Here is a 13,598-nt window from a genome sequence, read left to right as displayed (position 1 = left end):
TGGCGTGATACTATCTTTCTTGAGGAGCAGAATTTGTCATTCGTATACTTGAAGATTTTGCAACTGGGGAGGCAGCTCTTTGCCACCTCAGGGTTTTCCAATATGCCAGCCCCTTGCTAGGAGCCAATCTTCCTTGCACACAGGAACACGTCTTCTCATCCCAACATGGTGGAAACGTTCTCCCCGGTCACCTTTCCCCTCCCTCCCAACTCCTTCCACTCGTTTGCGTGACGGTAGGCTTGCAGGCTCCCATGGACTGCAAGAAGATCAAACCTCTCCATTCTGAAGGAAATCAGCCCTGAGTGCTCACTGGAAGGACAGATCGTGAAGCTGAGGCTCCAATACTTTGGCCACCTCATGAGAAGAGAAGACTCCCTGGAGAAGACCCTGATGCTGGGAAAGATGGAGGGCACAAGGAGAAGGGGGCGACAGAGGACGAGATGGTTGGACAGTGTTCTCGAAGCTACAAACATGAGTCTGACCAAACTGCGGGAGGCAGTGGAAGACAGGAGTGCCTGGCGTGCTCTGGTCCGTGGGGTCACGAAGAGTCGGACACAACTAAATGACTAAACAACAACAACAAGGCTTGCAATATCTGCCCTCGGGCAGGAGGAACAGCCAGGAAATGAAAATTCTTTTGCTTTCCCTCGTCTTTGCTTGGCTCTCCATCTTCCACCCAGCGACACCAGCGAATTGTGGAATCCAGGAGATGCAAACCGGCGCGAGGAGAGATGATGGAACCAATTTGGCTCAGAGCATCTCCTTGCTCGTTCCTCCCTCCTTCTCACATTCTTGATAGGTAACTCTATCCCCGTGATCTAGGCTACTGTTGCTTCCTGTTCCTTGCATTAGTTCCCCCCCTCCAACACCCCGCCCTGCAACGCCATGTCAGTTTCTCGTTCCAAATCCCTCCAGGGCTGGATCGGGAGAAAGCTTTTTCATGTTAAGTAAATTAGTGTGTTTTTGATTTTGAAAAGGAAAGTTGGTGGGGCCTAAAGGACGTGGTTCTTTCCTAGTAATTCTTTGCCCTACTTGTAGAGGGATATGGGCAGGGCTGGCTATGGTTCCCCATGTATTTTGGAGAAAGCATTCTGCACATGCTCAAATCTACTCTTTTCCTCCCATCTAGGGTGCAAAATAAACTATGTCAGCTCCAGGGCCAGCATACTTTGTCCTTCACTTCATGGATATGTTGGGGGGGCACTTTCTATGAATACTGTATAGGTTTTTTCCCCTCCATCTCTTTCCTCTCTGTCTCTATTTCGTTTTGTGTCAGTGTTTTTTGCTTTTTTTAATTGTAAGCCTGTGGAAAGTGACTGGCTTGTTTTAATTTATTGTTATGCCCTGGGAGCCTTTGAAGCTGAAGAGTGGTGTAAAAATTTTCTAAGTACACTACAAATAACAATAAATACACACATGGCATGCCCCCCCCCCAATTTTCCTGTCCAGCACTTTAAAGATAGTGGCCTTTCTGCAGTCCCATAGAAACAAGATGTGCAAATAGGTCAGTTTTGGTTCTTTCAGCAACTCATTTCCACAATCTGCAGCTCTTAAATTTCTGCAGCCATCTGCAGATCTGAGTTAAAATAAAAACTCACCAGCATTTTAGAGCAAATTTTGGAGCGAATAGGCACATCTTTCTATGTAGTTTTGAGTAATATAGCCATTTTTGCAAGGAATTCCTGCTGACATAGTGCATCATCATATGTTATTTTCATTAATAGATGCACTTATATGCACATATTAGTATATGCTTTTTTTGTGCTGGTTCCTTGGCTGGAGAATGACATTGCAAAATTCAGAGAAATGCAAATTTCAGAAGACAGCTGTGTTCTGGTTCACAATTTGCCTTTGAATGAGAACTGAGAAATTTCGCCCCCACCCCTACATGGAGCCATCTAAAACTGAATCACCTTCTCCAAGGGCAGACAAATCTCTTCACTGCTGAAGAAGAAGATCCAGGAAATCATGCGCAGCCTTTGACACCTTTTGCCGTGACCATAATATTGTAGCCTTGATTCATTTAATTCATCATAATTTACTAAGGTTGCAATCAATGACCACGTAACTAAAAGCAAGTCCCATTGAATTCACTTGGACCTACTTTTGAATTATGGTGCTGGAGGAGACTCTTGAGAATCCCATGGACTGCAAGAAGATCAAACCTATCCATTCTGAAGGAAATCAGCCCTGAGTGCTCACTGGAAGGACAGATCGTGAAGCTGAGGCTCCAATACTTTGGCCACCTCATGAGAAGAGAAGACTCCCTGGAAAAGACCCTGATGTTGGGAAAGATGGAGGGCACAAGGAGAAGGGGACGACAGAGGACGAGATGGCTGGACAGTGTTCTCAAAGCTACCAGCATGAGTTTGACCAAACTGCGGGAGGCAGTGGAAGACAGGAGTGCCTGGCGTGCTCTGGTCCATGGAGTCTCGAACAGTCGGACATGACTAAACGACTAAACAACAATTTCTGAGTAGGGATGGAGGAGAAATGCAATTCAGTTTGCATCTAAAGGTGAACCGACATAACCTTCACTTTCCAAAAGACAACAAGAAAGCAAGCAGAGCCATCTTTCACAATTCACAGTTCTCTGAATTTTGCAATGTGGTTCTCCAGGCAAGTAAAATACAAATGCATATTTAGGGGTAAAGTGGGCCTAAACAGGCACGTATTGGTAAAATAAAACCATACAAAGGCGCTTTACATTAGGGGGAATCGTTCTACAGAAATGTGTAAATTGGGCAGAATTGCATGCAAAGATGTTTATATTAGGAACAGGTCACTGATGAATTTTCATGATGACTTTAAAATAAAGTGAACAGATGTGGAATAGCTGAGACATGAACTCAAGATTGGGGAAAATGTGGATCAATAAAAATAGTTTCAGTTCAGCAGACCAAATGAAGGCAAAACAAAAATATTTTAAAAGACCCATCGGCGCTTGCTGAATTTGCTGCCCAGGTACTGCTAACTATTGATGGGTAACTTTAAGGTCTCTCCTATTTTCTCCCTTCTTTAGGAATTTCTTAAAAACTGTCCTCTGAAAACCAGGACACACATGGTCACCCTAGGTGGGGTGAGGAGTAGAGCAGCTTCAACAGATCTTAATGAGAAGACAAATTCATATGGAAGAAAATGATCCCTTAACTATCCCGCTCCTAAAGCTATACCTACCTACCTACCTATCAATTGATCTATTGATCTATCTGTATTCCAGTTCCAAGTTCAGTCCATTTGCATCCATTCTTATACATGCATGGAGAACTCATTCTGCAAATTTGGATCCTGCTGTAGCTAAACTGTATCTAAGCATCTGAATTCATAAAATTCAGGCAGCATTTTAGTGCAGATTTATTCTAATGCACACATTTTGATAGCAGATATACAATTTTTGCACAGCAATTCAACCTAATCAAATGAATTTCTGTATGTCATTTACAATAAAATACACATTTTGTACAGATTAGTTGGCTGGAAAACTACTGCATAAGATTTGGAGAATTTTCAAGGATAGCTGTGTTTTGGTTTTTGCATTGCTTCCCAAAAAGGTGCAAATTCGGTAAGTTTGCCTTTAAATAAAAATGAATAGAAATTCTCACCCATCCTTAGCCTCTGACACCGCTGAACAGGAACATCAGAAGTAAACAAGATTGCTACCTATGGCTGTCCATGACTCCGTTTTACTGAGAGGCATCAACTATGTTTTAAAGGTAAAGATAAATTAACCCCTGACTGTTAGGTCCAGTCGTGGCCGACTCTGGGGTTGCGGCGCTCATCTCGCTTTATTGGCCGAGGGAGCCGGCGTACAGCTTCTGGGTCATGTGGCCAGCATGACTAAGCCGCTTCTGGCGAACCAGAGCAGCACACGGAAACGCCGTTTACCTTCCTGCCAGAGCGGTACCTATTTATCTACTTACACTTTCACGTGATTTCGAACTGCTAGGTTGGCAGGAGCAGGGACTGAGCAACAGGAGCTCACCCCCGTTGCAGGGATTCGAACCACCAACCTTCTGATCTGCAAGTCCTAGGCTCTGTGGTTTAACCCACAGCACCACCCGCGTCCCTCTAGATGCCCATTAAAACCTTATTTGCCCTAATATTTTTTTCAATTGAATTGTTCAGTATTTTGGTTTTGAGATTTTGGTTCATAATTTTTATCCAATGAATCTTGATTTGTATTTTGTTTGGATTCCAGTGTTGATTTTCTGGTTTTTACTTCATAAATGTGTGTGTGTACATGTACGTATAATTTAAAAAATGTCAGGGCCAGGTGTGCCAACTTGAATAAAATATTAGAGGGGCCAGGTAAGCCCCACCCCACATAACTGATCACATGACGTTGCTCACACACACCATTTGAATGATAGTGCCCATCAACTTTGCAGGGCCCTGGTCCACTCAAGTATTGTGGGGGGCTGAAGGGACCTCAGACACTAGGAAATAGCTCCTAAGGTCAGAGCTGGTTTCAACTACCTGGTTCCACTAATGGAAACCTGTACAAGACCTCCCAGTATTGCAACAGGACTCTCCCAAACCTTCCTCCACCCTCACCCCACACCAACCCCAAATCTGATCTGGAGGGTCAGGAGAACCCCCAGAACAGCCCTCGGGGAGGGGGGCGGAGAGAAGGGAGATTGTTCTACTGGGCTTACCCTAACATAACAGTCTCCTAAATACTACATTAAATTCCACCCTCAGCTTCCTGGATTCCAAACATTAACGGAACGGGTCCATGCCCTTACAACAGAATCCCACACAGGTCTACTTAGAAGTAAGCCCCACTGAGTTCCATGGTGCAGCCGATGTTCATTAGGGAGATTTCTGATGACTGAAGGTACTGTAGATCCCAGACCCTGTTGATAGCTGGACTCCTTGAAGGCAGGGGCATAGCGTGGGTTGCTGGTGCCCGGGGCAGGGCAAATGTTGCACACACACACACCCTGGTGGGCTGGGCAATGGTCAGTCCCTTCTTTGGCCAGCATCTAACCAAGGGAGTCTCCTCTTGCAAACTAGCCCCAACTTGGGAGCAGAAATAAGGCAAGAAATGTGGAAGCCAGGCTGTGTCGGCCTGCCCTCCTGTCCTTGCAGTGATGTGCTCTGGGCTGCAGCAATGCTTTCCAACCTTCATCTTCTTCCTCCCTCCTTGGTGGGCGGTGGCAATACCCTCCCCATCCCTCCCTCTTGGCTGGTTCAGGGGTGGAGTGCAAACAGGTGTCCCTTCGCTGGCCACGAGGAGAGGGAGGTGTCAATGCCACCACAGGTCTGAAGGCCCAGCCTAGGTGTGATGGCCTGGGATTTGGACTCGGATGCTGAACCTGAGGGATCCCAGCCTGCACAGAATTCCCCACCTCCAGAACCAGCTGAGCTGGGGCTGGGGCCTGAGCCTGTGCTGGATCCTCAGGTGCAGGCATCAGCTGAGCCTGCTCTGGCTCCTGAGGTGATGGAGGACCCATTGCCTGCAGATGCTCCACTCTCAGCCCCGTCAGAGGAAGCTGAGGTTGCCTCTGGGTCCGGTAACCCTCCAGCCTCTCCTGAGCTGCAGAGGCTCAGGGCAGAGAGGCGGAGGGAACTAAGTTCCCGCAGGAGGAGTGCTCGCCTCCAAGCCAGGACAGGCGAGTCACCAGAGGATCGGGGCCACCCTATGCCTTGGGGCAGATAAAAGCCGGCCAGCCCCAGTCCCAAGTTGTGGGAGCAACATTGTTGGTAGCTAGTTCTTGCCTGAACCCTGTCCTGCTTTTCTGTCAGAACTCCTGACCCGCCCTGGCTCCCTGCTTGCATGCCCGTTCCTGACTTCACCTGTCTCCCTGCCCTGCACCCAGCTTCAGCTACTACAGACTGCCTCCATGTTGCACCTTTGACCACGGCCCAGACTTGGACCTCGCCTCAGGTAACCCACAGGACCAGCACACCAGGTGCGACTTGCCGCCTCACAGTGAGGGAGCCTGCCTGGGGACCCCTGGGGGTGCCCCCTCAGAAATTTGCACCGGGGCCACGCCCCTTCCCCACACTACACCACTGCTTGAAGGCCCTGTGCGGTTTTCTTTTCTGCATGGGAGCTGGAAATGGACTTCAGTCAGGTTTCAATGGGTTCCAGCACCTGAAGATCTAGAGCAGGCATGGCCAAACTTGGCCCTCCAGATGTTTTGGGACTACAGCTCCCATGATCCCTACCTAACAGGACCAGTGGTCAGGGACAGTGGGGATTGTTTGGCCATGCCTGATCTGGAGGAAGCATTTCCAGGTCAGAGGAAGGTGTGGCTTCCAGGAAGGGATGAGTTCCAGCAGAATGGGGAAGGGGGAGGCCAACCAAAAATCTGCTGCGACAGAGCTGGAGCCAATTTTATGATTGTCCCTTTGACACTTCTCAGATTGTGCTGCCATCTGATTCAGACTCTTTCTCCGTTCAAAACGGGGTTTGCTGTCTCCCGACTACAGAAAGTGTGTATGTTGGGGGGGCGGGGATAGAAAGAGCAAGGAACACCCTCCTAAACCAAGCCTTCTTTTCCAGGGGCCTCTTCATGGAAAAGCCAGCTTGCCAGCGGCCACAGCGGGGTGGAAAATAAATAAATAAATACATATCCCAGCTGCCACCAGCCTGGGAAAGCCATCAGCTTAAGCCTCTTCCAGACTTCCAACCACTGGTGTACGTGGCAGCTGCAACTTCATGAGGATTTTTTTATTTGTATTATTTTAAAAAAGAAAAAGAAGCTGAGGTGGAGGAGATCCCTGCCGTTGTTACATTCCAGAAATGAGAAAGGAAAGGGGGCAAGTCAGGCCAGATGGAGTTTTGTGGAAATAAAATTTTTAAAAAAGAATCTTCCCTTTGCTGTAAAATTTCAGGAGAGAGGGAGAGGGAGAAGGGGGGGCGGGACAATTTTAATATACAGTGGTACCTCAGGTTAAGAACTTAATTCATTCTGGAGGTCTGTTCTTAACCTGAAACTGTTCTTAACCTGAGGTACCATTTTAGCTAATGTCGCCTCCCGCTGCCGCCACATGATTTCTGTTCTCATCCTGAAGCAAAGTTCTTAACCTGAGGTACTATTTCTGGGTTAGCGGAGTCTGTAACCTGAAGCGTCTGTAACCCGAGGTAGCACTGTATTTTTTGAAGACAGAAAGCAAAGGTTTGTTTTCAAAGCACTGTTGCATACACCTCAGCCTCTGAGCTTTGAGAGACTTCCGGGGCGTCCCAACACTTACCCAGGGTTTGGCTTCCCCGGAATGAAGGTAAACAAAGACTATGATGTCTTTGGGATACAGCCGTACCTCGGAAGTCGAACGGAACCCGTTCCGGAACTCCATTCTACTTCCAAAATGTTTGGAAACCAAGGCGTGGCTTCCGATTGGCTGCAGGAAGTTCCTGCAGCCAATTGGAAGCTATGCTGGACATTTGGGTTCCAAACAACATTCTCAAACCAGAACAGTCACTTCTGGGTTTGTAGCGTTTGGGAGCCAAAATGTTTGACTCCCAAGGCATTTGACTTCCAGGGTATGACTGTTTATGAATTTATCTGCACATATGTGCAACCTGAGGACAGGGTGGAAGGGCTTGTGGCCTCCTTGATAGAGAAGCCCCAGACTTGGTTTTGGGTTCAGTGCAGAGCAGACATGTCTCTTTGTCTCCTGCTTCCGTATCAACCAAAACTCTCACACATGAAGCCCACTCCTTGACCTACTGTTCCCCATCTTATGATGATGTGGTGTCCAGCCAGGAGGGGTGTGAAAAGGCCCTCTCATTTGTCTCTATGGCTACCTGATATTATAGGTAAATAGCAATACTTAACTAGTGTTGCCATACATCTGGAATCTCCCAGATACACCTGGTTTTCGACCCTCATAAACAGCTAAAAGCATCTGGGAAAATCCGGGCATCTGGCAGCCCACCATAGCTCAGAAACTCATTTTTGTTTGAGATTCTGCAGAAAAAGGCTCAACAGTTTTGGGCAAAAGCTCAACAATTTTTGTGTCCAGGTTTTCGCCTTTTGAAATAGGTAAAAAGGTAAAGGACCCCCTGGTGGTTAAGTCTAGTCAAAGGCGACTATGGGGTTGCAGCGCTCATCTCACTTTCCGGGGTGTGTGGCCAGCATGACTAAACAGCTTCTGGCACAACGGAACACTGTGACGGAAACCAGAGCGCATGGAAACACCGTTTACCTTCCTGCCACAGCGGTACCTATTTATCTACTTGCACTGGTGAGCTTTCAAACTGCTAGGTCGGCAGGAGCTGGGACAGAGCAATGGGAGCTCACTCCATTGCAGAGATTCAAACCACCGACCTTCTGATCGGCAAGCCCAAGAGGCTCAGTGGTTTAGACCACAGCGCCACCTGCATCCCTTACCTTAACTTTTGAAATATGGCAACCCTAACATAACTGACCTGCTAAGGTGACAGGAGTGAGCCAGCGGTCATCTCTTTGTTAGCAAAAACAGGAACTGCACAGGAATGTCTGGCCTAATGAGCACAGCAACTCTGGTTGGGTAGGTCTTGCCCCTATGAGGCAGTTGTGATTGATGGTTCCTGCTTTCCCAAAGCTGCCTAAATCCCCTCTTCTCCAAAGTTTTTCCCCAAGCAACCTGAGAAAACAGAATAAAAGGGGGGGGGCAAGAAGTTTAAAAGAAAAAAGAGGTTTCCGCTTCCCTATCTGCCTATCATCTATATATCAATTATTTGAAATATTTACCACATACACTCCAGAAATATCCACCTTTTCCCCATTCTGGTAATCCCAAATTTTCTTCCCAGGCACCCATAATTCATATTTTTTTTGTCACTCAGGAAGTCCAGTATAGCTCATCATTTATGCATTGTTATCTTGGCTGCTTGGCCTCCTTTAAATGGCTGTGCAAATCACCTTCAAGTGCAGAAACATATTGGCACTCACAATCCGTTAGCCTTATAAAAGTTTTAAATGAATGACATCTTGCTGAAGTGGCCCAGTCCATCCTCACTTTGTGTCTTCTTGGATATCCTTGGTGCAAATGTACACACACACACAGAAATGGAAAGCAGAATTCCTGGAAATAATAATAATAATAATAATAATAATAATAATAATAATAATAATTATACCCCTCCCATCTGGCTAGGTTTGCCCAGCCACCTTTATATTCCAGCAGAATATAAAAACATAAAATGTCAAACGTTAAAAACTTCCCTAAACAGGCTGCTTTCAGATGTCTTCTAAAAGTCAGATAGTTGTTTATTTCCTTGACATCTAATGGGAGGGCATTCCACAGGGCGGGCACCACTACCGAGAAGGCCCTCTGCCTGGTTCCCTGTATCCTCACTTCTTGCAGGGAGGGAACTACCAGAAAGCCCTCGGAGCTGGACCTCAGTTTCCAGGCTGAACAATGGGGGTGGAGACGCTCCTTCAGGTATACTGGGCTGAGACCATTTGAGGCTTTAAAGGTCAGCACCAACACTTGAATTGTGCTCGGAAACGTGCAAGTGCCACAGACATCCATCCTTAGATGTGAATGGCAAAGTTGGCCTTGAAGTGTCTGTCCTTCTGTAGCCCAAATGGCACTATCTATTCATTAGAGAAAGGTATCGGCAAGCTCAGGGGAATGCTAAGGTTTGCAGGAGTGGAAACAAACACAAATCTTTAAGGGAAAGTACCTGAGATAGCAAGGGACGTGGTTGGCGCAGAGCCTAGGACGTGCCGATCAGAAGGTCGGCGGTTTGAATGCCCGCGACGGGGTGAGCTCCCGTTGCTTGGTCCCTGCTCCTGCCAACCTAGCAGTTTGAAAGCACGTCAAAGTGCAAGTAGATAAATAGGTGCCGCTCTGGTGGGAAGGTAAACGGTGTTTCCGTGCGCTGCTCTGGTTCGCCAGAAGCAGCTTAGTCATGCTGGCCACATGACCGGGAAGCTGTACGCCAGCTCCCTCGGCCAATAAAGCGAGATGAGCACCGCAACCCCAGAGTCGGCCACAACTGGACCTAATGGTCAGGGGTCCCTTTACCTTTACCTTTATTCCCAGTTCAGTGTATATAGGATTTCAGCTGCTATCAATTGTCCTGTGCCACTTCATTTTTTTTCTAGATGCTTGCATTTTTATTCTTATTATTTATTACATTTCTATCACCTGAAGATCACAGGGTGCTTTACAGTATAAATTGTGTAACCAGCTGATCCCTGATTTGCCTGTCACCACGAGGCAATGACTCATCCTTAGCCATGGCAGGAGCCACTCAAACTACTGGTGTGTCCTTCAGCGTCACGGAAACGGCTTGAGACGTCATGTGCTTTGTGATATTGAACTTTAGAAGGGGAATCCCGTGTAGTCTGATATCTTGCTGGTGACACGGGTACCTGTGGCGAAAACTGTGTGTCCTCCTGAAATGTGAGATTACTTCCTGTTTTAGAGGGAAACTGAGGCCGGAGGGGGAAGGCAAATCAACTCTCCAGGACATGACTTTTACCTTAGGAGCCAATTTCTAGGAGGCGAGGTTCCTTCAGGCCCCTGCCCGAATAAAATATTTGAGGGGGCCAGATTCCTCCCCAAATCCATGGGCATTGCCATTCACATGGTATCCGTGTGTCTCATCTTGCAATTGATTATGTGGAATAAAATATTTTATTCAAGTTGGCACCCCTGACTGCTATCTTGAGCAGGAGGCAGCTGAATTCATAAGGAATGGGTTGTGTTAATTTTTTATTTTAATTTTTTAAAAAAACATTTTAAAGACTCAGTGCTATTTGGTTACTCTCAACTTTCAAGGCAAGCATTCAAATGTAGATTATTTTAAGGGGAGACAATATCTTAACACCCGGGAAGATCTGTAGGGAAGGAGGTAGTCTTTCATATATCTGAGGCCCAAGTCATGTAGGGCTTATACAAGGGCAATAAAATGCCCGAGTAAAATGGAATGCTGACTGTTGCAAGTGAATGGAAAACTGGGATGGGGCAATGGAATGGAATATCCTGATATATGGCTTAGGAACCCTGAACAGGAGCTGCACTCCACGCTGCAACATTCTGTTGCACTGGCATGTGAAACTTCCTGTGATGTCGATGCCATTTTGCAAATGTTGTACAGAAGATGTCAGAACCTATGGATTCCTTTGCTGGAGGCAAAGCCTATATAGGAATGCTCAGCTAGTCTCTCTCTCTCTCTCTCTCTTGTTCCTTTTAAAGGATAAGATGCAAGCAGTTACATGCCCAGGTTGAAAAGCTTCTGTAGTATAGTGATGAAAACTAGGAGCTCTGAGCTGGGGATTTTTCCTCTTCCAGCTTCAGGACAGGCATGTATTAAAATTAAGCAAGCCTCTTGGTGTCACACCCCAGAATTTATAATGTGTGTGGTTGGGGGGGAGTAATAATATCGGCCCAGGATATAATGCTGTAATTGGGATTATGGAATGAATAGGTGGGAAATGCTTTTTGTACCAAAGGGAGGATACATAGATCGTAAGGATCCAAAGGGACACAGGTGACACTGTGGGTTAAACCACAGAGCATAGGACTTGCCGATCAGAAGGTCGGTGGTTCAAATCTCCGCGACAGGGTGAGCTCCTGTTGCTCAGTCCCTGCTTCTGCCCAGCTAGCAGTACGAAAGCACGTCAAAGTGCAAGTAGATAAATAGGTACCGCTCTGGTGGGAAGGTAAATGGTGTTCCCGTGCGCTGCTCTGGTTTGCCAGAAGCGGCTTAGTCATGCTGGCCACATGACCCGGAAGCTGTACACCGGCTCCCTCGGCAAATAAAGCGAGATGAGCGCCACAACCCCAGAGTTGGCCATGACTGGATCTAATGGTCAGGGGTCCCTTTACCTTTAAGGATCCAAAAGTTATTTGCTGTGCTTGGCATTGAAAAGAGGCTGGCAGAAGACCTGCACAACAGCTCTGAACTCAGGTGGGTCACACTCCTAGCATCTTGGTTAACCATCAGGAAAGACCATTAACAGCCAAGGTGACCTTCCATCACCAGGCTTGGACTGACACCTTGTGGCTGAAACCCATAATAACCGCTGTCTATTTGGTGGGCTCTGCTTTACTTCAGGGTGGGTGAATCTGTCCGTTTTATTTCTCCCACTGTCTCATTTTTCTAGCCTTGGATTCAGTTCTCCGTATGTTCTTCTTTGACGATCACTCGTAGCCAAGTAAGATTGTCTTCCATAAACACGGTTTTAACAGTGTGTCCATATGTGGCTGTGGAGGCCAATTCTGGATCCACACATCCTTCCACAGTGGGGACATAAGTTTCTTGGCCGGAGTTGATCATGGTGTGGATTTGCCAAGCATGCCTTCCTCTCAGCACATTTCTCCCTTGTGTCCTGAGTTTGAGCGTCTTGAAAGCCCTTGACACCTTTGGTAAAGGCTGTTCTCCAAATGGAGCGCTCGCAGGCCAGTGTTTCCCAGTTGTCATTGTTTATACTACATTTTTAAAGATTTGCCTTGAGAGAATCTTTGAACCTCTTTTGTTGACTACTCGCATTACGCTTTCCATTTTTAAGTTTGGAATAGAGTAGTTGATTTGGAAGACGGTAATCAGGCATACTCACAACATGAACATTCCAACAAAGTTGATGTTGAAGAATCATAGCTTTGACACTGGTGATCTTTGCATCTTCTGGTACATTGGTATTAGTTCACCTGTCTTCCCAAGTGATATGTAAAAAATTTTTGATACACCGTTGATGGAATCCTTCGAGGAGTTGGAGATGGCATTTATAAGTGGTCCACGTTTCGCAAGCATACAGTAAGCTTGGTAGTACAATAGCTTTGTAAACAAGCATTTTTGTTCCCCTGCGAATGTCCCGGTCCTCAAACACACTGCACTTCAATCGGGAGAAAGCTGCACTCGCAAACCTCAGGCGATGCTGGATTTCGGCATCAATGTCTGCCCTTGTATAAGCCCTACATGACTTAGGCCTCGGATATCTGAAAGACCGCCTCCTTCCTTACAGATTTTCCCGGTTGTTAAGATATTGTCTCCCCTTAAAATAATATACATTTGAATGCTTGCCTTGAAAGTTGAGAGTAACCAAATAGCACTGAGTCTTTAAAATGGTCCATAGGTTCTGAAATCTTCTGCACAACATTTGCAAAATGGCATCGACATCACAGGAAGTTTCACACGGCGGTGCAACAGGATGTTGCAGCATGGAGTGTGGCTCCTATTCATGGTCCCTATGCCCTATTCCAGGATATTCCATTCCATTGCCCCATTCCAGTTTTCCATTCACTTGCAACAGTCAGCATTCCATTTTATTGCACTTGTATAAGCCCTACATGACTTGGGCCTCAGATATATGAAAGACTACCTCCTTCCCTACAGATCTTCCCGGGTGGTAAGATATTGTCTGCCCTTAAAATAACCTACATTTGAATGCTTGCCTTGAACGTTGAGAGTAACCAAATAGCACTGAGTCTTTAAAATGGTTTTTAAAAAAATTAAAATAAAAAATTAACACAACCCATTCCTTATGAATTCAGCTGCCTCCTGCTCAAGATAGCAGTCAGGGGTGCCAACTTGAACAAAATATTTTATTCCACATAATCAATTGCAAGATGAGACACACGGATACCATGTGAATGGCAATGCCCATGGATTTGGGGAGGAATCTGGCCCCCTCAAATATTTTATTCGGGCA

Source organism: Podarcis cretensis (assembly GCF_951804945.1).
Source record: "Podarcis cretensis genome assembly, chromosome: 13".
In the NCBI taxonomy this organism is placed as follows: domain Eukaryota; kingdom Metazoa; phylum Chordata; class Lepidosauria; order Squamata; family Lacertidae; genus Podarcis; species Podarcis cretensis.
This window is presented reverse-complemented; position numbering follows the sequence as displayed.